Raw genomic sequence first — 23,999 nt, forward strand, 5'->3', positions numbered from 1 at the left:
GGAAGAGCTCTGCTCCAGCCTGCCTCCTGCCGACTCAACTTCTAACAGAGGGGAGAAGGCGAGGCTGGAAGTCTCCTACCCAAAAGGTCCTTCTCAGGACTGATGCTCCAGATCCTTACGGGTTATACCCCTTTCCTCCCACACAGTGCCATATTTTGGGGTGACCAGTCAGACAACTTTGTGCCCCAATCTATAATGATCAATAAACTGAGCAATAGTGTATCAAGATGGAGAAAACTGCATTCCCAGAACTGCCCCCAGGGCTCTTTGGCTGGAAGGAATACTTTGATAGCAGAAGGGAGTGAGGCAGGAGCCCCCAGGGGTCATTCTCAAGTAACTGTAGAGGGTCTCTAAACTGCACTTAAGGGGCCAGTTAACTCCATAGCTTGGGGCTTACTGAGAAGGGAACATAAGTTGGAGCCAGAGCAGAATCAATTGCTCAAGACCAGAGGAGAAGCTGCAGCTACCATGGAAGGTCCTCCTTCTGTGTGCCCTCCCCATACAGCATTCCACCTCTCCTCAAAATAAAAAGGGAACATATAGTTAAAAAGAACCCACTGGAAAGGCCCAAGGGAGCATGTTTAGGCCTTCCACCATGGGAGGAAAAAATGGGAAGGCATCATCTATGAACCAGAAAGCTGGTTCTCAGGAGACACCAGACCTACTGGCATTTTGATCTTGAACTTCCCAGTCTCCAGAACTGTGAGAAATACATTTCTGCTGTTTATAAGCTACCCAGTATGTGATATTTTGTTATGCAGCTGCAATGGACTAAAACAGATATATATGTACGCAAACAATGAAATTCAGCTTTAAAAAGGAAAGAAATCCCAACATATACCACAACGCAGATGAACCTTGAGGACATTATGCCAAGTGAAAAAAGGACAAATGTGTGATTTCACTTGAGATACCTAGAGGATAAATCCTTAGAGTAGTAAAGAGATACTTAGAGTAGCAAAATTCATAGAAATAGAAAGTGGAATGGTGGTTTCCAGGGGCTGCCCACAGGGGGAATGGGGAGTTGCTGTTTAATGGGTACAGTGTTTCAGTTTTGCAAGATGAAAAGAGTTCTAGAGATTGGATGCACAACAATGTGAATATACCTAACACTATTGAACTGTGTATTTCAAAATGGGGCCAGGCATGGTGGCTTACACCTGTAATCCCAGCACGTTGGGAGGCCAAGGCGGGCAGATCACTTGAGGGCAGGAGTTTGAGACCAGCCTGGCCAACATGGTGAAACCCCAACTCTGCAAAAAATACAAATTAGCCAGGCATGTTGGCGGGCGCCTGTAATTCCAGCTACATGGGAGGCTGAGGCATGAGAACTGCTTAAACCCAGGAGGTGGAGGTTGCAGTGAGCCAAGATTGTGCCACTGCACTGTAGCCTGGGTGATGGAGTGAGACTCTGTCTCAAAAATAATAATAATAAAGGCCAGGCACCGTGGCTCACGCCTGTAATCCTAACACCTTGGGAGGCCGAGGCAGGCGGCTCACGTGATCAGGAGTTTGAGACCAGCCTGGCCAACATGGTGAAACCCCGTCTCTCCTAAAAATACAAAAATTAGCTGGGCATGGTGGTGGGCGCCTGTAATACCAGCTACTCAGGAGGCTGAAGCAGGAGAATCGTCTGAACCCCGGAGGCGGAGGTTACAGTGAGCCGAGATCGTACCATTGCACTCCAGCCTGGGCAACAGGGCAAGACTCCGTATCAAAAAATTACCATAATAATAAAATGACTAAAATGGTAAAATGTATGTTATATATATTTTATCTCACACACACACACACACACACCTCTTTGGATCTGGGCCTTCACAGAGCAGCTTCCTGACTCTCAGCACTGCGGAAAGGAAAGATGCTCGTCCAACGCTGCACAACCTGTGTTTCCACTGCCAGGAATGAAAATGTAAGATTGGCCATTAAGTCTCCACCAAGCCTTGTGATATGCCCACAGGCCCCATGATGCGCTCATGGCACACCAGCAACTAGTTATCAAGGCACTGTACCTGTGAACATCTCAGCACAGCACCAAAGTGTTTTCCAGCAACTAGTAAAATAGCCAAAGCATCATCACAACCCATCTGAGACTTAGTAGGTTAGGATCCCAGGCTCCACTTCACCTTGGAAATTTCCAATTTATGGCTGATTTGACATACACTTTTGTTTTCAGTTGGCTGTTTCACCGAAGATGGAAGACGACTGGCTGTGGATATTGTGGGGAGCAATGGTTTTCCCAAACTGTTTTAGTCATGGAACTCTTTCTTCAAATTGAAATCTCATGTGGAAGCCAAATATTTAAAACCTCAGGCCCACAGATTAGGCCCCTTCCTTTTTGATCCCTTAGGGTTTTGTCTTTAGCTCCCTCTTGGAATGAAAGTGATGAGCTCTGTCTTACTTTTTCTGCAAACAGTAAGACCTGCTAGACAAGAGAGAGAGGGTCCTCCACGCACATGCCATGGAAAAATGAGCTGCTGCTAACCCACTCCAGAGCCCCCTCACCTACTTTCCCCTGGCTGACTCCACACTGACTCTTGGAAATTTAAAGCTGTTCTTTTTCCTGATGAAATCAGGTAATTGTTCCAAAGTTCTAAAACAATAGGCAATGCAGCAGGTGTTGGGGTGGCAATTTGTACGATTTTGAGCACCATGTTTTGTACTTGACTTCTCTGCATTGCACAAGAGACTACACCTCGCTGCCTAGGCTTCCAGAAAAAGAGTGATAAGAACGCTTTTTTGGCCAAGCATGGTGGCTCACACCTGTAATCCTAGCACTTTGGGAGGCCAAGGCATGTGGATCGCTTGAGCCAGGAGCTCGAGACCAGTCTGGGCAACATAGCAAAACCCCATCTCTATAAAAATAAATAAATAAGTAATTAAATAAAGTTAAAAAATGCTTTACCATTCCCTAACTCTCCCCTTCTCCCCTCACTTCCCTTTAACGCTTTCATCGTGGTGGGGTGGGGACCCTGACCACCTCCATACTTCCCCTGGAGGCTCTCCCTCTCTTCACTGAAGTATCAGTTCCTAACTCCTGAGGTCCCTCCCTATCCCCTGCAAATAGGATAGACTCCAGCAGTCTCCTGTGAACGTCCTGGGGCCTCTTTCCAGCCTGGCATCTGCTGCTTTAGAAAGTGAGGGAGGGTGCATCCTGGTCTCAAAGTCATTGGACAACTTGAGGGCAGGGATAGAGAGAAGAAGTGTCCCTTTCTGAATGCAGTTGTCTTTTTCTCAACCTTAACTCACCATCATGAGAATCCATCCCTTAAAACAACAATAACAGAATTCCTTGGCTGGTCATCAGAAGAGATTTATATTCCTCCCTTAACCTGGCTTTGACCTATCTGATATTGGGGGAAACGAGTAACCGTGGTTCATGGATGGTATTATGTCCAAATCTCTTCTCTATAATACTGACTAGGATTCTTCCTTGGTCAGTGATGCGGTTTGGCTGTATCTCCACTCAAATCTCAACTTGAATTTTATCTCCCAGAATTCCCACGTGTTGAGGGAGGGACCCAGGGGAGGTAATTGAATCATGGAGGCTTGTCTTTCCTGTGTTATTCTCCTAATAGTGAATAAATTTCACGAGATCTGATGGGTTTATCAAGGGTTTCCGGTTTTGCTTCTCCCTAATTTTTCTCTTGTCACTGCCAAGTAAGAAGTACCTTTTGCCTCCTGCCATAATTCTGAGGCCTCCCCAGCCATGTGGAACTGTAAGTCCAATTAAATCTCTTTTTTTTCCCAGTTTCAGGTATGTCTTTATCAGCAGCATGAAAACGGACTAACACAGTAAATTGAAAATGGACTAACACCAGTAGAGTGGCGCATTGCTGAAAAGATACCCGAAAATATGGGGGCACTGCTGAAAAGATACCCAAAAATGTGGAAGCGGCTTTGGAACTGGGTAACAGGCAGAGATTGGAACAGTTTGGAAGGCTCAGAAGAAGAAAGACCTACCCTTAATCTGGTGGGCACAATCTAATCAGCTGCTAGTTAATATAAAGCAGGCAAAAAAACGTGAAAAGGTGAGATGAGCCTAGCCTCCCAGACTACATCTTTCTCCCGTGCTGATTGCCTCCTGCCCTCCAACATCGGACTCTAAGTTCTTCAGTTTTGAGACTCGGGCTGGCTCTCCTTGCTCCTCAAGCTTGCAGACAGCCTATTGTGGGACCTTGTGATCGTGTAAGTTAATAATAAACTCACACACACACACACATATATATATATTTTCTGTTAGTTCTGTCCCTGTAGGGAACCCTAATACAATCAGAGACCATGAAAGGGGAGGGATTTATTTTGTTTGTCGGTTTTGTTTTAGCTAACTGAGGACTAGAGCTGGTCTCATTAAAATGGTGGATGAGTGGTGGAATTCCCTGCCCTCTGAGCCCTCCACTCCACTCCTGGTAAACCCCCTGAATAGGGTTGCTACATTTTGCAATTAAAAATACAGGACATCCAGTTAAATTGGAATTTTAGATAAACAATGAATAATATTTTAGTATACAGTAATTATGTCCCAAATATTGCATGAGACACCCCTACCCCTGAGACACCTCTGGGAACACCAGGACTCCACAAAGCACTAATTCAACCCACTCTTGCAGGCAATGTTGGTATCAATGAAGTAGAGGCACAGGGTAGCTGATGTCCAAGGTTCCTTCATCTCAAGGATTCGGTGATGCCTTATGTACCAATGCACTGAGAGAGGACACAGAACATGGGTCAAGTCATGGTCCCTTCTGGAAACGGGCCCACTCCTTCTCAAACCTCAGCTCCTGACTAAACCCCTGACTGTGGCTCTGAGTGTGGTATTGTCTACTTTGGCTCATGAGCCTCAAATCCTGACCCTTGCTCCTTCTTCATCCCCAACACGACCTCCTGTCAGCACTTCCAGATGACCACCAATACTTGATAGTGGGCTCTGCCTCCAGCATCTCCATTACCTGCCCTCCAGTCTGGGGGCCCTCCCTAGTTTTCAAGAGCCACCACCTGGCACCTCCAGTGAGTAGTGTACAGCCAGGGCTTTGTCAGGACATCAGGCTCCCCTCAGAGCAACACAGACCAACCCTGCCTTGCAACAGGAAGGCCTCTGGCTCCCAGAATTAAAGTCCGTGTCAGGAAAGTAAATGAGGGTTTCCCTTCCTGAAAACAATCAGCCAAGATCACCACATGAGAGAGAGAACAGTTTAGTTTGGCCAAAGTCAGGTCTAACAGAGAGTGTATGTGATAAGCATCTCCTGGCTCAGTGAGGGATACAGGCCAAGGGGGAAGGAGGAGCCGGGCAGGGAACTCATGTAACCAGAAGACAACGAATGAGAGGAAATACAGCCTGAAACACAGGAATGTTTTCTAGCTTGGTTCACTGGATGTGCTGAAGCAGACTTGCAGTTAAAAAGATAAAGATGCTGACAAGAATGCTAGAGTCATCCTCCGACCTCATCTTTCTCCCAAACCTAAACATACAAAAACCAAGAAAAGAAATAGAAACATCAAAATTAACCTCTCCATTTCTGCCTCCTCTTAAAATACAAAAGGATCATATTAGCACCAGGCACACAGCATGGACCTAGATTAAGCAACAATCTAATCACAGAGTAAATGGACAAATAAATGAAGGTAGCTGCCCTGTTAGAACTCCTTCTACACTGAGAACCAGAATACCTGAGTTCAAATCCCAGCTCAGCTTCTATTGATGCTATGCCCTCGAGCCAGCATTTGATTTCCCCAAAGCCTCACGTTCTTTATCTAAAAAACGGTGTTCACAACTGTATCAACTTCACCAGACAGCAGTAAGGACAGAATGACATGATGTAGCAGAAAGGGCAGTTAAACTCTAAAGCTATTTCCAAGTGTTAAATATCACAAAATTCAACCCCTACCTTGAAGCAGCCTGCAATCTGGATCTGTGCTGTCCTCTGTGGGAGCCACTAGCCACGTGTGGCCATTGAGCACCTGAAATATGGCTGATGCAAATTGACACACACTGTAAGCATAAAATGCACACTAGGGAGCGTGTGTATTTTAACATTAAAAAACATAAAACTATATTGTTAATATGTTTTATATGGAACACATGGTGAAATGATAATATTTTGATATATTGGGTCAAATAAAATACACTATTAAAATGTCTCCTGTTTCTTTTTACTTTTTTCAGTATGGCTACTAGAAAATTTAAAATTGCATATGTGGCTCGTATTGTATTGCTATCAGACAGTGTTGGTCTAGATGGACCACAAGACATGGGCACACATGAAGTCAACAATAATACAGCAACCAAACAATAAGACGTCGAGAAGCACAGATCAAGAGAAGTTCTCAACACTTTATCAGTGCTCAATGATTGGTTGACGATGGCAGTAATTTATTGGCACACAAATGCTGGCCAATCAGTGTGCCTTGAAATGCAAACTGATTGTGTGTGTGTCTTTCAGTCTCCACAGGTCCGAAGAGCAAACAGACATTTTGAACTTAAGCAGGCTTCAGGATCATCCAATCTGACATCTCATTTTTTTTTAAATGAGTGACCTCAGGTCCAGAGAGGGCTGGGACTTAACCAAGATCACAGAGCCCACGAATGACCCAGAGTATTTTCCATTAGACCACAGTGGGGTTTATAGAGCTTTTCAAAGCTTTTTTATGAAGATTGCCAAAATAATATTTCATAATTCTGAGACATAACAACCATATCCATATTTGGCAGGTGAGAAAACTGAGGCCCTCCATGAGTAACCACATACAATTAGTTGCCTTTTTGAAGCCAGAGCTTTAACCCTTCGCCCCATGCTCTGCCTCCCACCCCAGGCTTCCTCTCCAGATCCAAAGGATGGTCCAATAACACATAGCATCCCCCTTCCCTGGTAGCCCCACCTCCTCTTGCTCAGTACACGCCTCTGAGCATTCTTCAGCCTAATTAAATAATGGAACCACACTGATCCTTCCCTCCAAGCTCTGGGGGCACTGTTTCCTCTCCACCTCGGTTCTGCTTGGGAATGTTGACTTTGGAAAACGGCACTAAAAAAACTCCGGCTGCAATTTCCAAATCAGAAACAGCCTCTAAATCCTTATTCAGCAAAGGGTCGGAGACATTGGCAGGGCTGAGTCCATTTAGGCCATGGAAGCCTAGAACCTCTTCTCCCTACAAAGCCTCCAGAGACAAAAGAGTTATCAAAAGTCAGCTCAAATCTGGAAATAGGAACCCACTGGGTGTCCCAGGATTTAGAAATGAATCAAATGAAAGTCTCACCTCCTAGTCATTCCTAGTCCAATAGAGACTTCCACAAGCAGTTGATGGGAACATGAAACAGAAGGACATAGGCATCATACTACGGGGGCCCAGAATAAGGAGTCTCAAATCCAGATGGGCTTCCTGGAGGAGTGGGGGTCTGTGCAAGGTCTTAGAGGATAGGAAGGACATCATAGGCAGAGAAAGGAGGGATAGACCCTCCAGGCAGAGAGAACAGAGATCCAAGGAAACCTCAGTGTTTGTGGACACGTGACACTGGCTTAGCTGGTCCTTTCTGGTGCTCTCCAAGGTCTCTCTGGGCCAAATTTTTCAGCAGCAACATTAATTACTATTACTTTTTTTTTTTTTTTTTTTTTTTGAGACAGAGTCTCGCTCCATCACCCAAACTGGAGTGCAGTGGCTCACTACAACCTCTGCCTCCCGGGTTCAAGCAATTCTCCTGTCTCAGCCTCTCGATTAGCTGGGACTACAAGCACCTGCCACCACGCCCGGCTAATTTTTGTATTTTTAGTAGAGATGGGGTTTTACCTTGTTGGTCAGACTGGTCTAGAACTCCTGACCTCAGGTGATCCTCCCGCCTCGGCCTCCCAGAGTGCTGGGATTACAGGTGTGAGCCACCACGCCCGGCCTACTATTACTATTAGTTACTCCTCACCTCTCTGTGAGGCTTCTTTCCCATGCCCAATCTCATTGGATCCTCACAGGCACCCTGGGAGATAAGCAGGGCAAATGTCATTCTCTGGCTCAGGAAAAAGAAACTGAGGCAGGCTAGTGCCCTGACTGGCATCACACAGCAATATTAAGGGGCAGAGCCCAGGCATCCCCAAGGGTTTCAGGCCCTTCCGCCTCCGCCCTTTCCCTTCCATACAGTCCAGCAGCTGTGAATTGCGAGACTGCACGGCTTTCCCTCTCCTCTCTTGTCTTAATGGGAACTCAGTCACTGCCAAGCGCTGCCTATGGGGCATTTGCACGTGTGGCTTTTCCCTATGGCTGTTTTCTCAAAGTCTCTAGCTTATCTCTCGAGGTGCTTCTTTTAACTCTCACAACTCCTAGAACAGTGCTGGGCACACAGTAGGTATCAGTGGGCTTGTGGGTTCATTGATGGTAGACCCAGTGCAGAAGGAGTGTCACCAGGGAAAGGATAGGCTAGAAAAGGATTTTGGATATGATCGTCGCTACCTCAATTCATAGACACTTGCTTTGGAGGTCTTTAAGAGATAAGACTAGCTCCTGTCATCTCCTCACTTATGCCCTTAACCTGCCTACAAACATCTTCCTACTGTCTATCCACATCTGTTATTTCACTCAACCCACTTGCCTCCCAGATATTTTTCTTTTTCTTTTCTTTTTTTTTTTTTTTCTGAGACAGAGTCTCACTCTGTTGCCCAGGCTGGAATGCAGTGGCATGATCTTGGCTCACTGCAGCCTCTGCCTCCTTGGTTCAAGCAATTCTCTGGCCTCAGCCTCCTGAGTAGCTGGGATTACAGGCGCTGGCCACCATGCCTGGCTATGTTTTGTATTTTAAGTAGAGACGGGGTTTCACCGTGTTGGCCAGGCTGGTCTCGAACTCCTGACCTCAAGTGATCCGCCTGCCTTGGCCTCCCAAAGTGCTGGGATCACAGGTGTGAGCCACCATGCTGACCCCAGATATTTTGGCTTTTGGGCTGGTGCAAAAACACCAGTCCATTTATCATCTATATCTTGGGCACTGGGTCACAAATGTGTGTGTATGGAAGCTGTGGGTGTATTGTGACAGGGATTTGCACTGTGCACTAAGGCACAGGTGACTACTGAGCACTTGGATCATGGTAGTCTGAACTGAGATGTGAGGTAAGGGTAAAATACACACCGGATTTCAAAGACTTAGTTCAGAGAAAACAAAAAGAATGTAAAATAGCTGGTTAAAATTGAATGCATGTTGGAATGATAATGTTTTAGATCTACTGTGTTAAATAAAACATATTATTAAAATTAATTGCACCTGTTTCTTTTTACTTTTGTTAATGTGGCTACCAGAAAACATGAAGACAAACATGTGGCTCACATTATACTTCTATTAGACAGTGCTGACCTATAGCGGGGTCTAACCTGGAAAGCAGATAGACTCGGCGACAATCCATTCAAGTGGGCCTGGAGTAGCAGGGGTGGTGTCTCCCTCTAAGCATTAGTCTCATGTGTCTTTCTCCATTGTCTCCACATTTGTTCCCTTAGTCTGTCCAACCCAACAATGAACTATTTCTATCTCTCCTCTGCCAAGCAATCCAAACCCACTCATTTCAGAATGCAACTCAAGGGCACCCTTCCCCACACCTTCCTGTCCATGCATGCCCCTGAGTCTCTTTTCTGCTCACTGCTTATTTTGCTCAATTTCTGCCTTATTAGCCACAGCACAAAGCACCTGCCATAGGTCCCTCAACAGTGACATGAATGAGTGGGTTGCAAAAAAGTGGGCAAATAAATGAGTAAAAAGTGTATAATGCAGATACAACACCCCACCCCAGAGACAGAGAGAGAGAGAGAGAGAGAGAGAGAGAGAGAGAGACAGAGAGAGTCCTGTTTGCCTATTCTTTTTCATATATACATGCCTTGTGTGTTTAACCAGCTATAAGACTTCTGCCTTACTACTTCAGTTAAGCCCTGGCCACATGGTTTTTATGTCAAATACACAATACATTCTTGCAGGCTGATTAATTCCCTCTTTTTTCAATGTCAAGCCAGAGTCTCACCTTCTTCATAAAGTCTTTGATATCTCATTCCACACAGCTCTTCCTCCTGACTCCCATGGCCGGCAAATCCTAGGCTGTGCAACAAGTATGTCTTGGGTTTTCTTTTTAGTTGTTTCATGGGTGCGAATCCTGCACTTCCTTTGACCCTGCCCCCACCCACATCCCTCGTGGACTGTAAACTTCTTTGAGGCCTGAAACTATCTTCACTTCAAGCTCTAGCACAGAGCCTAGCACACAGTCATTGTTCACTAAAGCCCTGCTGGTTGGTTGGTTGGAGGACGGAGGGATCTACCCATAAGTGTCCTCAAAAGAGATGTTTTGGGGAAGTTTGGTGGCTGGATTTCTGACTCCTTCTTTCCACTTTCAACATTCAACTACGTCTCGTTAAACATAAAAATCAGCCAAATAAAAATAACTTCAAAGGGTGGCCCACTGGGGCTCCATGCACTGCCTGGCAATGGATTTCTCCCCAAGAATGAATCAATTGGTCTGCACAGTGAGGCCCTTCAGTCTGGGGCTTCAGAAAGGAGGCTCTGGCCAGGAATTTTAGCAGAAGCAGGCACTGATTTAGACCTCTCTAATATATATCAGCCCTTACACTAACAAGAATGGCTGTGAGAGCAGCTGTGAGAGGGCCCAGCAAGGGTTGGGAAGCCAGGCGGGTCTCAGGTGGTGCACTCCCAAACTCAGGCAAAACAAGAACAAAGAGGTTAGGAAACTTCAGAACAATCACAACACCTCTCGCTCTACCTACACAGAGCTCCACTAGGAAGACCCCATAAGTGCCAAAGGTTTGGTCCTTCTTGTCCACCAAGCCATCAAGCCAAAGCATAACCTCAGAGGACTCTACCTCTTGGGCCCTGCCCTCTGGTTTCCCAGAGGAGCCTCCTGGAGCTGGAGAGCCTCAGTGGCAGTCAACACCAAGAACACTGGGTGTGGGCTGCTTGGAAGGGGAGGAAGGACTTTTTCTTTTGCAGTTGTGTCTGGTTTATTCACCCTCTTTATCACAAGATCATCCTGTTGAACATTCTTGAGGGGGAAACAAGAGACCACCTTGATATTTTGACTCTCTTGAATTTCCATGGGGCTATGGGTACCTTGCCCATAGTGTCACAGCCCCAGGCATAGACAAAAATGTGTATTTCATATATACAAATCCTAGGTGAGAGATCTAGGATTTGACCCATAGGTGCTCCCTGGACCTTCAGTGACTATTGTTGGAAACTGTCAGTGAAGCTGGCCACAGCCCTAAAATCAAGCCTAGGATCCTCTGACCTTCCTTGAGGGAGCATTAGGTCCCCTGCCCCTGGTCGCAGATCCTACAAAATCTGGCCTGGACCCCAAGGACCCTGCAGAGTAGTTCTTATTCCAAGCTAAACACCCCTTGTCTCTAGGACACCTCTCTCTTCACCCAAGTAATCTCTTCCAGTCAGAACGTAAACAACCAGTTTGTTTCACCAAATGTCACTGGGATACACCTCAGAAGCTGTCTCTAAGAGTTCTCCGTAGTACAGCCTCTGAAGTGATTTTTGAGGGCTCATCCCTGACACATTTTTCATTTTACCCAGGCCCTTAGAAGACTGCACAACATAAGTACCCACCTCCCCACCAGTTTGGAAACCCAAAGACTGTGGCAGCCTCCAGACTTTGCCAGCATGTAGAGGTGGTGCTCTGGCTGTCCTAGCAGCCACCATAGCAGCCAGGCACCTGCAACTGACACATTCTGCCTGACAGTCCACTCACCATTCTCACTCCCCTCCCCTCCGCGCCGTCAGGGATCTGAGTCCTTTGAGATTCCCCAGGAAGGCCAAGGTCCCAAAGCTGCTGGGACATTGGGATCATTAGCCTTTCCTAGAGGCCATCTCTCTTCACTGTTGCCAGGGTCTTAGAAAGCCCTGGCGTGTGAGAGAGGGTCCTGCACTCAGAGAAAGGTACCTGGGGCTTTCACCTTGACCTGAGCCCCATTCCCAGGAGATAAACAGAGGAAAGGGAGAGAATGAGCATCTCCCAAGCTCTAGGCACCCTGCTTGGTGACTACACCTGTTACTCACTTGGCAGCACACAAGAGCTATGTGTCCTCTCTGTAAAGCCCTTGCTTCCAGATGCCCCACTGGCTTTCTGGCAATGTCTGTGGGTGTGCTGCGTACACAGTGTGTAAGCTGTAGTGGAAGAGGTAGGTTGGAGCTTACAGCCTCCATTCAAAGGGCTACCCACCTTCCCAGTTTGGCAAGACTCCAAATGGACTTCTGAATGGTTTCTGGGGCAACTAAGGTTGAGGAATTATTCATGTACCCTGAAAACTTGATTGGCATGGAAAGTTTCTGACTTCACTTGACCTTGCTCAGGCCTTTGCTCAGTGTGCAGGCGCAGTGGAGCTTCAGAGTTTCTTACCAAGAGCTCTGTGCTTTAGTTCCTCTTGGGGCTAAGGTGAGGCTTAGATCCCGGGAATGGCACATGACTGGTGGGTACATGCATCTGCTATGAACATCATCTGCCACATACAAAAGCTGAGCATCATTAGGCTTGACTGCACATCATGCTTTAGAGCAGGAGTGTGTCTGCATGTCTTGTATCCACCACCCTTTATAGCGCCAGGGATACTGTAAGTGCTTACGAAGGACCTGCTGATTGATAATATATCAGCTTCTAAATGAATTTAGAGGTACAAGGGCACCCACACACAGCCTCTGTTGGCCATGAGATGTGCTGCACTGGGGCCCCCAGATGCTCATGGGGGCCAAGCCAATAGGCAGCATGGGCAACAAGGCCTCTCACGTAGGTGTCAGGAGAGCAAGAATGAGGGCTGTCAGGAGGTCGGATGCAGGCAACCAGCACAATCTGGAAGGCTGCTGAGCCCCGGAGCAGATCCAGGCAGCTATGGATCCAGCATCAGAAAGGCCTGTCTGACAAAACAGGCATGTAAACTCACCCAAGAGTGCTGCTCTGATCCCAGGGAGTGCTACATACGGAGTCCGAGGCTCCAGATGAATCAGGTCCTCCATGAGGGGAGCAGGGCAGAGACTGAAGCTCAGCAGATCATCCAGGCCCAAGTCCTGAGCAGAACCTCAGAAGAGATGGCCCGATGCCGAAGGGCTCGTCCAGAGCCTCTGACCTGCAGCAGCTGAGTCCAAGCATCCAGGCAGAGCTGAGCTCAAGGCATTGCTCATGGCCACAACAGGAAGGTGACAGGGTCATGGTGTCAGGGCCTCAGCTTAACACTGCAACAGCCAAGTAGAAGCCACAGAAAAATGTCTAACTCTAAGGAAGGCAAAGAAACTAAATGCAACACACGATGTGCCTTCATCAATAACCCCGAGAAAGACAAGCCCAGGCCAGCCATCGCACTAACAGCCTTATTTCCAGTGCATGCAAAAGCCCTACGTGCCCACAGCCTGATCCTCTTCAGGCTCCTGGTTTCCTGAATGCCCAGACCACTTCAGTCCACGCTATTTGCCTGTGTGTGCTCACCTACTTCAAGCATTAGAAGGCGTGTGTTTATGTTCTCCATTGTCCTCATAGGCATTTCTATTGAAGTTACATTTTTCTAAAATTGTATTGCTGGTGAAAGAAATGCATAAATGTGCAGAGTGGAATTACTGATACATTCAGGATATACGAGGGCCATTAAAGGCACTGCTAGGATTTGATGACAGCTGCCAAGAATCTTTTCTATAATCGTAAATGAGATAAGCACGAAGCAATGAAGACAACATAGAAAAACCTGGCACCGGCCAGGGGCAGGTGTTTCCCCTGCTGCAGTTAATGACCCTGTGGGAGCCCTCTGCAGGCTGGAAACACGTGCAGGCGCCCCCAAGGCCCAGGGTTCAGGGGGCTGGGGAGCCGAGGGGTAGCTCACTCATTCTCCACGTCCATTCTTACCTACACACATTTTCCAGGCTGACACCCTGGCATGGAAAGCATCCCCTCCTGTGCTTTCATCTCCCAGAATCCCTGCCAGCCTTCCCAGCTTCAGCGGGAGCCCTCCTGCTCCCAGATGACTGACTTAACTTCTCCACTCCAAGTCTGCCCTTGGCTCACCTTGCCTCCGGCTGCGCTCACAAGTCCCGGTGGGTCTTGAGTGCTTGGATAGCTGGGGCATTCCCTGGCCCTGAGGCGGGGCGTACTCTGCTCATTCAGGAAAATATTTTACTGGGCTCTTATGAGCTGCACATGGGAGATCACTAAGTAAGCAAGACAGGCCAGGCTCTTGCAGGTTCCTACTACCTCTACTGTGGTCTATCTTCCAACTGCCCGTCCTTTCCTTCCAAAAGTATTCGATTTCGAAACCTTCAAGCAAATTCTTATTGACACACCCTGCTCTGTTATTCTCTCAGTGGAGACGCTCAAGGGAGCAGCCTGGGGCTAAGACATCTTCATCTTCCTCTCCAGACAGCTTGCAGCTCTGCAGAGGGAACTCTAGCTTCATGGCGCTCATGAACATGCGGATCAATCCAAGAGTCAGGGGAAATGACACCCCAAGTTATAAGCCTCTTGTTTTACTGTGGATTCATGAGCTGGAGTTTTCCCCCAAGCTCCGAAATAAACACGGTGGAGATCCACAGGCACCAGTATTTGGGAGGGAGGGGCTTAATGTGGAAGTCCTTGGGCAACCTAATACCCAGGGGCATTCTGGGAAATCAGTGGGAGGCAGGAAAACCTCCCTGGGGTTTCCATCCGCTAATGTTACCTGCACTCACCCCAGGATTGCTCTCCTGCCGTCATCATACCCGGCTCAGCCCTTCCCACCTGCCCAGATGATTCCTGGTTCACCTCAACCCAACACAACCCTACCTACACCACTCATTTGCTGCCTTCTCTCTAAAAGCTGTAGCCTCTCTACGCCTCCGTTTCCTCAACTCTGAAATGGAGATAACAGCAGTGCTTGCTTTTGGACAGTTGTGAGGATTAAATGATCTGAGCTAGTCCATGTGAAGCTTCTGGATCAGTGACTGACACACAGCAAGTGCCCATTGGATGTCAGCTGTTGCAGTTGGTATTATTATCAGCATCGTTATACCCCTGCCTGCAAGAGCTCAGGGTTTTCTGTGGTCAGTTACCTTTTATGTGCAATCTAGGGTCCTTGTAGGCCTGTGGGGAGGAAGAGGGAGCTGGGACCACACAGGGGCCTATGTATTGGTACCACCGCCACTGGCTCCTTTGCATGAGCACACATTGTGTGCCAGGGATGTCATCTACACAGGATTTCTCAAACTTTAGTGCATCTAAGAACCTGCTGGAGACCTGGCAAAAGCACAGAACACTGGGCCACACCCTCAGACTTTCTGATTCAATCTGCGCTTCTCCCAGGTTCCCAGGCAATAGTGCTGCTGGTGGTCCAGAGACCACACTTTGCAAACCACTGCTATAGGATAATGCAGGCATGAACTCTTCCACTTTGTCACAGCTGTATCCTCAGCACCCAGCACAGTACCTGGCACAAAAGTGTATCCTCAGCACCCAGCACAGTACCTGGCACAAAGTAGGGCTTTAATAACCATTTGATGATGATTTGTGTGTGCCTCGCTTATTCTGTGATCGTCCACCACGCTGCCTCCTGGCTCCAGGCAGTCACACCCTAGTTTGAAAGGCATGCCATCTGACCTACCCCAGCCCCTGGGTGAAAGCACCCCATCCCTGAACCACCTTAACATGCATCCAGCAGAGCTAGAGGGCAGTCCACACCTGGCCTGAGTGATGCTTCCAACCTTGCCATGCCCAGCCCAGGCTCTGCACAGCTGCCTGTCACAATTAACCACTGACATTTCCAACATTATTATTGACCCCAGGACAGGAAGAAGCCAGAGGTAAAAAATAAGTGCAGAGGTTGGGCATGAAAGAGCCATCTGACCCCAGAGATAGCCGCTTTTTGCCTTTCAACAACCCACAAACTCTTTCAGCTTCTTGGTTTTTATTCCTCTTCTTCCTTCCTTCCTCTCTCCCTCCCTCCTTCTCTTTCTTCCTTCCTTCCTCTTTTTCTTTCTTTCTCTCTTTTCTTTTTCTTTCTTTCTTTCTTTCTTTTTTTTTCTTTCTTTCCTTTCTTTCTCTCTCTCTCCCTCTTTGTTTTTTTCTTTCTTTCTTTTCTTCTTCCTCTTTTCTTCTATGTTTTTGCTTGGTTTCCAGGGTTTTGTTTTTATCTTCTAAAATGACTTAACCATGACAGGGCACCTTCCCAAAACCAGCGATAAGCTTCAGGAGTCCTGAGTGAAGGGTATATAGAACTCTCTTCACTAGCATATTATTCTAACATAAAGTTTAAAAAATATTTGGTAGAACTTCCTTGGTGCTGGCTGCCTTATCTGCCTAAATCAGACTCTTCTTTTCTCTCCCCACTTTCTTTCCCGAGAAAAGAAGATGTGACATAATTCTTTGCTGCTGAAGCAGCATTTCTCCAGGGGACTTGCTCCAACAAAGAGAGTGGTATAGACCTCCCTGCCCTGCTCCAAAGAGAGAGCACATCACAAAAATGAGATGAGTCTGTGAGGGGTGCTATGGGTGGAAGTCCACAGGGGCCTAATATTTGGGGTGCAGGATGGAGCCACGTTTCAAAGGGAGATTGGGAGTCTTCTTCCCAGGGCAGGTGCAATGGAGCCTGCACGCTGGTTCCGCACTCCTTTGGAGCTATGTCCTCCTAGGGTGTGCTGGGCCTTTAACTCAAGCAGAGAGGAACCCATGTAGCTGGGTATGTTTGACAAAACTAAGAAATTAACACGGGTACATTACAATGAATTAAACTCTGTGTTTTATTTGGATAGTGACAGTTTTTCCACGAAGGTCATTTTTTCTGTTTCAGGATCAGCTTGGCAAATGGATGGTTTTAGTAATTCAGCAAGTTTGTCTGGAGTACTTTGGGTGCTTAAAATCACCATTAAGGAATCATGCCTTTAAAAAGCAAATACTTTCTGATCTTAAGAAGTCTCGAACATACCACACTTCTGGGATGGCTGATGCCATGAATGTACCATCAAGCAAGAGGATTCCATTTTCTGTCATTTATGGAAATGTAAAGATCACAAGCAGCTATATTTGTGACACAGCATGCCAAGAGTCTATGACCTGTAAGGGAGGCTGGCAGACAGCTGGCACAGTGGGTGGAGGCGCAGCCCAGACAGACTCTTGTGTTCCCAGGCACACATGGCATTGCTGTGCATCAGAGCACTTGAGGACCTATGTCGTCATCCTGGCAGTGTCCCTCTCCAAATAAGGGACTTAGAACTTTAGTGCCCCTCTCTGCTCCTTAGTATCTTTGCCTGCACGATAAAGGGATGGGCTGGGGGGTCTCCAGGGTCCCACCTGCTAACTCTCTACTGCTTGCCATGCAGAATGGCCCAGAATCTGACAGACAGGGAGCAAGAACAGACATAGTCTGGGCAACCCCAGGATGCCAGAAGGTGACTTCTTCAAACCTCATCTCCTGGGCCCCTACCAGGAGGTCTAGTATCATAAGTCGGCTTTGGAGACAGGAAGCATGAGGACAATTCCACGGTTACGAGTTTTAAAGACACCTAGCTCCCTATAGCCTGTATGATTTTCCTGCCTCCCTTTCCCCAAGCCCTTCCTCAGGTTATACCCAAGGCCACTAACAGCCACCACAGGTTGGCTTTTCTGTGGGCATGGGGAGGAAAAGTGGTTGGGGTAGGGGCGTGTCTCAACACACAAGGCTGCCTGCTGTCTGCCTGTTAGGAGGATGTATCCCATTTGCCCGGCTCCCTCATATCCCTAGGCCTCGCAGAGAATGAAGCAGCAGCTTCCCCTGAGGGCTGAAGAGTTACAGAGCAGAGCCCGGGGTGTGGCTGGGGCCAAACTATTGTGGGAGGCACCTCCAATGAACTTGTGCAGTGTCCCCTGTGTGTGAGTATGAGGCCCAAGGGGCAGGAACTACATAAAGGATGCATGGCCCAAAATTCTACCACCAGAATGAACCAAGAGGACAGGACTGCACTGGGCTGAAAGTCCATTCACGGTGGAATGCGTTAGTCCCTTCTCTCTTAATTCTGGGGCTGGGTTCCTGGGCCTCCGCAGGGAAAAGGCTCTTCTAGAGCAGTACATGGAGCATCCTGGGAATGAGCAGAAGGTCATCCAAAGGTAAGCTTTGAAGGACAACACTATGAGAATTTGTGAGTTCTCATGTGTTTTTTTTTTGTTGTTGTTGTTCTCTTAACCATAGTACATACAGCCCAACTGCCTGCTGCATTTCTCTGATTTTTGTTACCATAATTTAAAAGGTTTGGGGCTTCCTGGGTATATAGGAAAAGCAAACAGTTTTTCTCTATATTCTCAACATTTCTGACACCAAATATGTGAGTGATTTCCCACACCAAGCACTTTTCCAATTCTCCGCAGACAACAAATGGGTGTCTCACAATTCCATTCAGCTCTAGCACTATCTACTTGGAGTTAGTGAGGGATCCACAAGTTAAGGACTCACAAGATGCCCCACTTCAGATGCCACCTGCAAGCCCCAAGTTACCACCTGTCCTTTTGACCCACGACTGGCTATAAACTGGGGTTCCCACAACCCCTTCTTCAAGCTTGGTAATTTCTTACAACAGCTCGCAGAACACAGGGGAACACATTTACCAGTTTATTCTATCCTAGAGGATAGGTAGAGACACAGATGAGCTGCCAGAAGAGGAGATGCATAGGGCGAGGGCCGGAGGGTCTCCAGCACAGGAGCTTCTGTTCCAGTGGAGTTGGGGGGCACCACCCTCCTAGTTCACAGATGTGTTCACCTGCACAGAATCCCTCCATGCCCTGTGCTTTAGGGATTTTTATGGAGGCTTCATCACAAAGGCATAATCAATTGTTAATTTAATATCCAACTCCTCTCCCCTCCCTGGGGATGGGGGTGGGGGCTGAATGTTCCAAGCCTCTGATCATGCTGTGGTCTTTCTAGTGACCAACCCCCATCTGGGGGCCCACCAAGAGTCACCTCATTAGAACAAAAGATGTACCTATTATCCAGGAAATTCCAAGGGATTTAGGAGTTCTGTGTCAGGAACCAAGGTCAGAGACTAAATATTAGAACAAAAGATGCTCCTAGCACCACTATCACTTAGGAAGTTACAAGGGTTTTAGGAGCTCGGTGCCAGGAACTAGGGGCAGAGACCAAAGCTTTATTCTTTATTACATCACACAGGGCCACACTGACTCCTGTGGTTAACAAGAACCACAGGTGTATATTTATCAGCTTGTGTGGAAATCTTCTGTGGGCTATTCCATTCTTCTTTTGCATCTCCCCACTATACTTCCCACCATGCATTTGAATGAATGGTGCTCACCAATTTACTCCTATGGGTTCAAATGACAGCAGTGGAGAATGAGAGATTAAGTCCCAGGAAGAAGAGGTTGAAACTCAGAGCTGTTGGGCACCACCGCAGCACCATAGGCATCAGTTCTATGGGTAAGATTTGGCAGGGTATGCTGAACTGAAGGCAGGACAATCAACTCAGTGACTCGACAGCACTCTTTTAGATCAAGAAAAAGCATGTGTGTGTCTGTGTGTGTGTGTGTGTGTGCGTGTGCACCTGTGGCCTGTCCCTGTGTGTTTTCTAATCCTTCCTCAAGGAAAATGAGAAAGAGAAGGAAAAAAAAGGAAAAAAAAAAAAAAAAAAAAAACCTCCAATGTTCTCTTAAGCTTGAGAGTGGCCAACTGCATTCCTCAACTGCAACTGTATGAAATGTTTCTGTTTGGGTGGTTTCCTTGAGGAGAAAAGAAGATACAGCTTCTCTCCATTTATTTATAGTGTTTCTGGGATTGTCCACAATCATGCGACCTTTGACATTAACCCACTCTTGTCCCTGACTCCCAGCAGGAAGAGCCTCAGCCTGAAATCACTGCAGGTTTCAGACAACATGCTCCTGGGAGTCTGCACCCACACAGCATCAACTTTTGCATCAAACATCCCCAAAATGAGTAGGAAGAGTCCTGTAAGCTGGCAGTAGAGGCAGACAAAACCCAGGGCTGAAGGCAGCTGGGATCCCAGGAGTCCTTGGCCAAGACGGAACATGATTCACTAGGGACAGTTCTCAAAGGGTGCAAGTCAAGGCCCCACTCCTGTGGTTCCTTTTGATAGGATCCAAGGCATCTGCATTTTACAGAAGTATCTCAGTGATTCCAGTGTGTACCCAGCGTTACCATACACAACTGAACAGTACTAGGCAGCCTCATGACCCTCTCTAGTTAGAACCACTGGTTTTGACCCAGCAAGGCAAGTAGCTTCTATGCAGAAACGTATTTTTATAGGATGGATAAGGGTATGATGACCCTTTACCAGCAATGGGAATAGTGATTGTCATTTCTATCTAAGGGCATGGAGAGGGTGGTAAGGAGAGCTTGGGGGCGGGTATGTTCAGGCCACACCACCCAGGAACGGCTCAAAATATGAACCTGTGGCATATCAACCAGTCAGCAGGGTTCTGCCCAGGATTGACGGGCCCAGAGAACCTGAGACTCTTGAACTCTTTAGAGGAGAGCCAGATTTTCTTTTCTTTCTTTTTTTTTCCTGCTAAGTACAAGCCTCAAAATATAACCTACCAAAATTTAGGAGGAATGATCAAGAAGACATACTGCTTATTATCAATAACCAGCTACACTCTGCGGCCAACTAGACAAATTGGTAGTTAAGAGTGTGGATGCTGGGCCAGGCGCGGTGGCTCACGCCTGTAATCCCAGCACTTTGGGAGGGTGAAGTGGGTGGATCATGAGGTAAGGAGATCGAGACCATCCTGGCTAACATGGTGAAACTCTGTCTCTACTAAAAATACAAAAAAAAAAAAAAAAAAAATTAGACGGGTGTGGTGGCAGGCACCTGTAGTCCCAGCTACTCGGGAGGCTGAGGTGGGAGAATGGCATGAACCCGGGAGGTGGAACTTGCAGTGAGCCGAGATCACACCACTGCACTCCAACCTGGGTGACAGAGCGAGACTCCGTCTCAAAAAAAAAAAAAAAGAAAGAAAGAGTGTGGATGCTGGTGCCAGACTGCCTGGGTTCAAATCCCAGCACAACCACTTACCGTGTCATCTTGCATAAGTTAATCTCTCTCTCTGAGCCTCAGTTTACCTATGTATATAAAAGAGAAAAAAGTAGTACCTACCTCAGAAGGCTGTTGGGAAGAGTCAGTTAGATAATATGTGCAAAGTGCTTAGAACAGTGCCTGGCCCAGAGTGCTGAAAACAATGTTAATTATTGTTATTACTGGGGGCAAAGTTCTCAAAATTTCTGCCAGTCACTCTCAGGCATCAAGCCCTGAAAAGTCAGGATCTGAGGGGCTCTTCCAGGACCCCTGATGGCAGCAGCAAAATAAAGATGCTCCCTCTTCCAGCCCTTTGGAAGGCCTTAGAAAGAGATTAGGTTCAGAAGCTTCTGTATGGGGCTGGTTGAGAAAATTATGATACATCAAAATGATGCATTGTGATGTGGTTATGAAAAATAATGGTGAGCATATATGAATATACATGGGAGCTGTCACTCAGCTATCATGCTGAGTCAAATAAACAGGTACAGGAACAGGATAGTCTCATTTTGTTAAAAATATATACATGCAGCATGTAGGAATCATATTCCACATGCTTAGATCTGCAAAAAGCAACACATGTTGCTATTTTTAAACTGGCTCAAATCTGACTCGAAGTTTCACGCTGCTGGTCTGGTAGGAAATTCACTCTGAGGCATTGCTGGGGTTTCTTTCCCTACCCAACATCACTTGAGACTCCCACATGCTTCTGTGGTGTCCAGAAAACAGAGACCACCTCTAGCCTCCCTCCCTTGTGGCTGCACTGACATTCTCATGGTTGAACCCACAATCCTCTTGTGGATGCTCCAGGCTATTTATCAGATGGGTGCTCAGGTGTTCATGGGCAGTCGCCTGGGGACAGTCATTCTCCACAAGTCTTTCCCCTCTTCAGATGCTGCCAGGACAGGTCAGGTTGCCTGCAACTGGGGGCTCATCAGCCACCATTCCTGACCAGGGCTGCGGCACGGTCTTGTCCCCTCTCCCAGCCATCAAAGACATGTACATCTGACATAATGTGCAACTTTGGGAACCAGGATTTTCCTGAGAGACACCTCTTTCTTCTTCCTCTAATGAAGCTCCTCCAGGGGACCCACGCTTAAAATCCGGGGATGGAAGGAGCCACGGAGAACTTGCACCAACTAATAGCATGGGAAAAGGCTCGGCTGCATGTGCACATGTGTGCATGGGGTAACTCCAGCTGAGTGTCTGCTCAAATGTGGTTATCTCTGATAGAGCAGTGGAGAGGCTATTCATGAGTCTCCTCAGTTCATCCTTCCCAGAGCGCCATCAGTGCATCCTCCCCCGAGTATCCTCAGTCCATCCTCCCTTAGTCTTCTCAGTCCATCCTCTCCAAGTATCCTCAGTCCATCCTTCTGAATCCCCTCAGTCCATCTTCCATGAGTATCCTCAGTCCGTCCTCCTTGAGTCTTCTCAGCTCATCTTCTGTGAGTATCCTCAATCCATCCTTTCTGGAGTCCCCTCAGTCCATCCTCCCTTGAGTCCCCTCAGTCCATCCTCCATGAATATCCTCAGTCCATCCTCCCTGTATCTCTTCAGTCCATCCTCCCCTGAGTCCCTTCAGTCCATCCTCCCTGGTTCCTTGTCCAGCCTCCCCTGCCTTTCGTCCATCCTCCCCGACCCTCGATCCAGCCCTGCCCGGTCCATCCTCCCTTATCCTCTTCACCACCCTCCCTCAGTCCCTCAGTCCATCCTCCCCTGACCCTTCAGTCCACCCTCCCCGGCTCCTGTAGCCCCATCCTCCCCGCACCAATCCAACCCTCCCCCGGCCCATCAGTCCATCCTCCCCATCCTCCCCTGTCCCCAGTCCATCCTTCTGCGTATCCCCTTAATCCATCCTCCCCGAAGTTCCGCCCAGTCCATCCTCCCCGCATTCCCGTCCATCCTCCCCGTATCCATCCTCCCCAGTCCTCGTCCATCCCGCCCCAGTCCATCCTCCTGCATCCTCAGTCCATCCCCTCCCCCGTCCCTCCTCTGTTCCTCCCTGCCCGTCCATCCTCCCCTGCATCTCAGTCCATCCTCCCCTTGCCTTTAATCCATTCCTTTGTTTTGACCCGAGCCCCTTTAGTCCATCCTTCCACGGGGACCTTCCGCCCATCTTCCACGATCCTCAGTCCATCCTCCCTTTGCCTCAGCCCATCCCCCAGGATTATCCTTTCAGTCCGTCCTCCCTTGTCCCTCACCCTCCACGATCTCCAGTCCCATCCTTCCCCTTGCCCTTCAGTCCACCGTGACCCTAGTCCATCCTCCCTTGCTCCTTTCAGTCCTCCTTCTTGTCCCCTCAGCCCATCCTCTCGTATCTCTTAGTCCATCCTTCCCTGGTCCCTCAGTCCATCCTCTTCCCTATCTCAGTCTGTCCTCTGAGATCCTTTAGTCCATCCTCCTCTAGGACCCTTTAGTCTCCTTAGGTCTTATCCATCTCGAAAACGGATTGATCTTGTCTTTGTCGATTCGCCTTGTTTGTCGATCTTTGTCCATCCTTTCGATCTCGACCCTTTTAGATCTTTATTCATCTTTTATCCGATTCTTTGTCGAGATCCTCTTCCTTTGTCTTTGACCATTCCTTTGTTCCTTAGTCCATCTTCCTCCAAGTCCACTCAGTCCCCCCTCCCCCAAATCCCCAGTCCACTTGACCCTGAGTCCCCCAGTCCATCCTCCTCCCCGGCCCTCCCCAGTCCATCCTCCCCGAGTTCCCTCAGTCCATCCTCCCCAGCTGCCCTCAGCCCATTCTCCCTCGAGCCCCCTCAGTCCATTCTTCATTTGAACCTCCTCAGTCCTTTCTTCTTTGATGCCCCTCAGCTGATCCCTCTGTTTGTCCCCCTTGTACCTCCTGCCCTGAGATGCAGCAGTACCTCCAGATGTGTTTTTATGTGTCACCACCTCCTCCCCCTCACAATCCTTCATTGGGTGACAAAACAAAGAGGATAAGTAAGAGGATCTGAGCCTTGCTCAATCTGCCCTGCCCTTGGCGGGAGACCTGATTTATTTGTT

General features: G+C 47.9%; 1 long non-coding RNA gene across 2 annotated transcripts; it reads right to left on the reverse strand.

Annotated features, from left to right (window-relative positions):
• Positions 1-1,768: 1,768 nt before the first annotated feature.
• On the reverse strand, positions 1,769-22,544 carry LOC103876909. 2 transcript variants are annotated; one of them, XR_004178245.1, is made up of 3 exons: positions 21,072-22,544; positions 5,886-5,969; positions 1,769-1,895 (listed from the first exon to the last, which is right to left on the reverse strand). It is a non-coding gene; the product is annotated as an uncharacterized LOC103876909 (long non-coding RNA). The 2 variants fall into 2 exon arrangements; XR_002516627.2 differs by lacking the exon at positions 21,072-22,544 and adding an exon at positions 6,877-7,564.
• Positions 22,545-23,999: the final 1,455 nt, after the last annotated feature.

Source organism: Papio anubis, chromosome 14 (assembly GCF_008728515.1).
Source record: "Papio anubis isolate 15944 chromosome 14, Panubis1.0, whole genome shotgun sequence".
NCBI classification, from domain to species: Eukaryota; Metazoa; Chordata; class Mammalia; order Primates; family Cercopithecidae; genus Papio; species Papio anubis.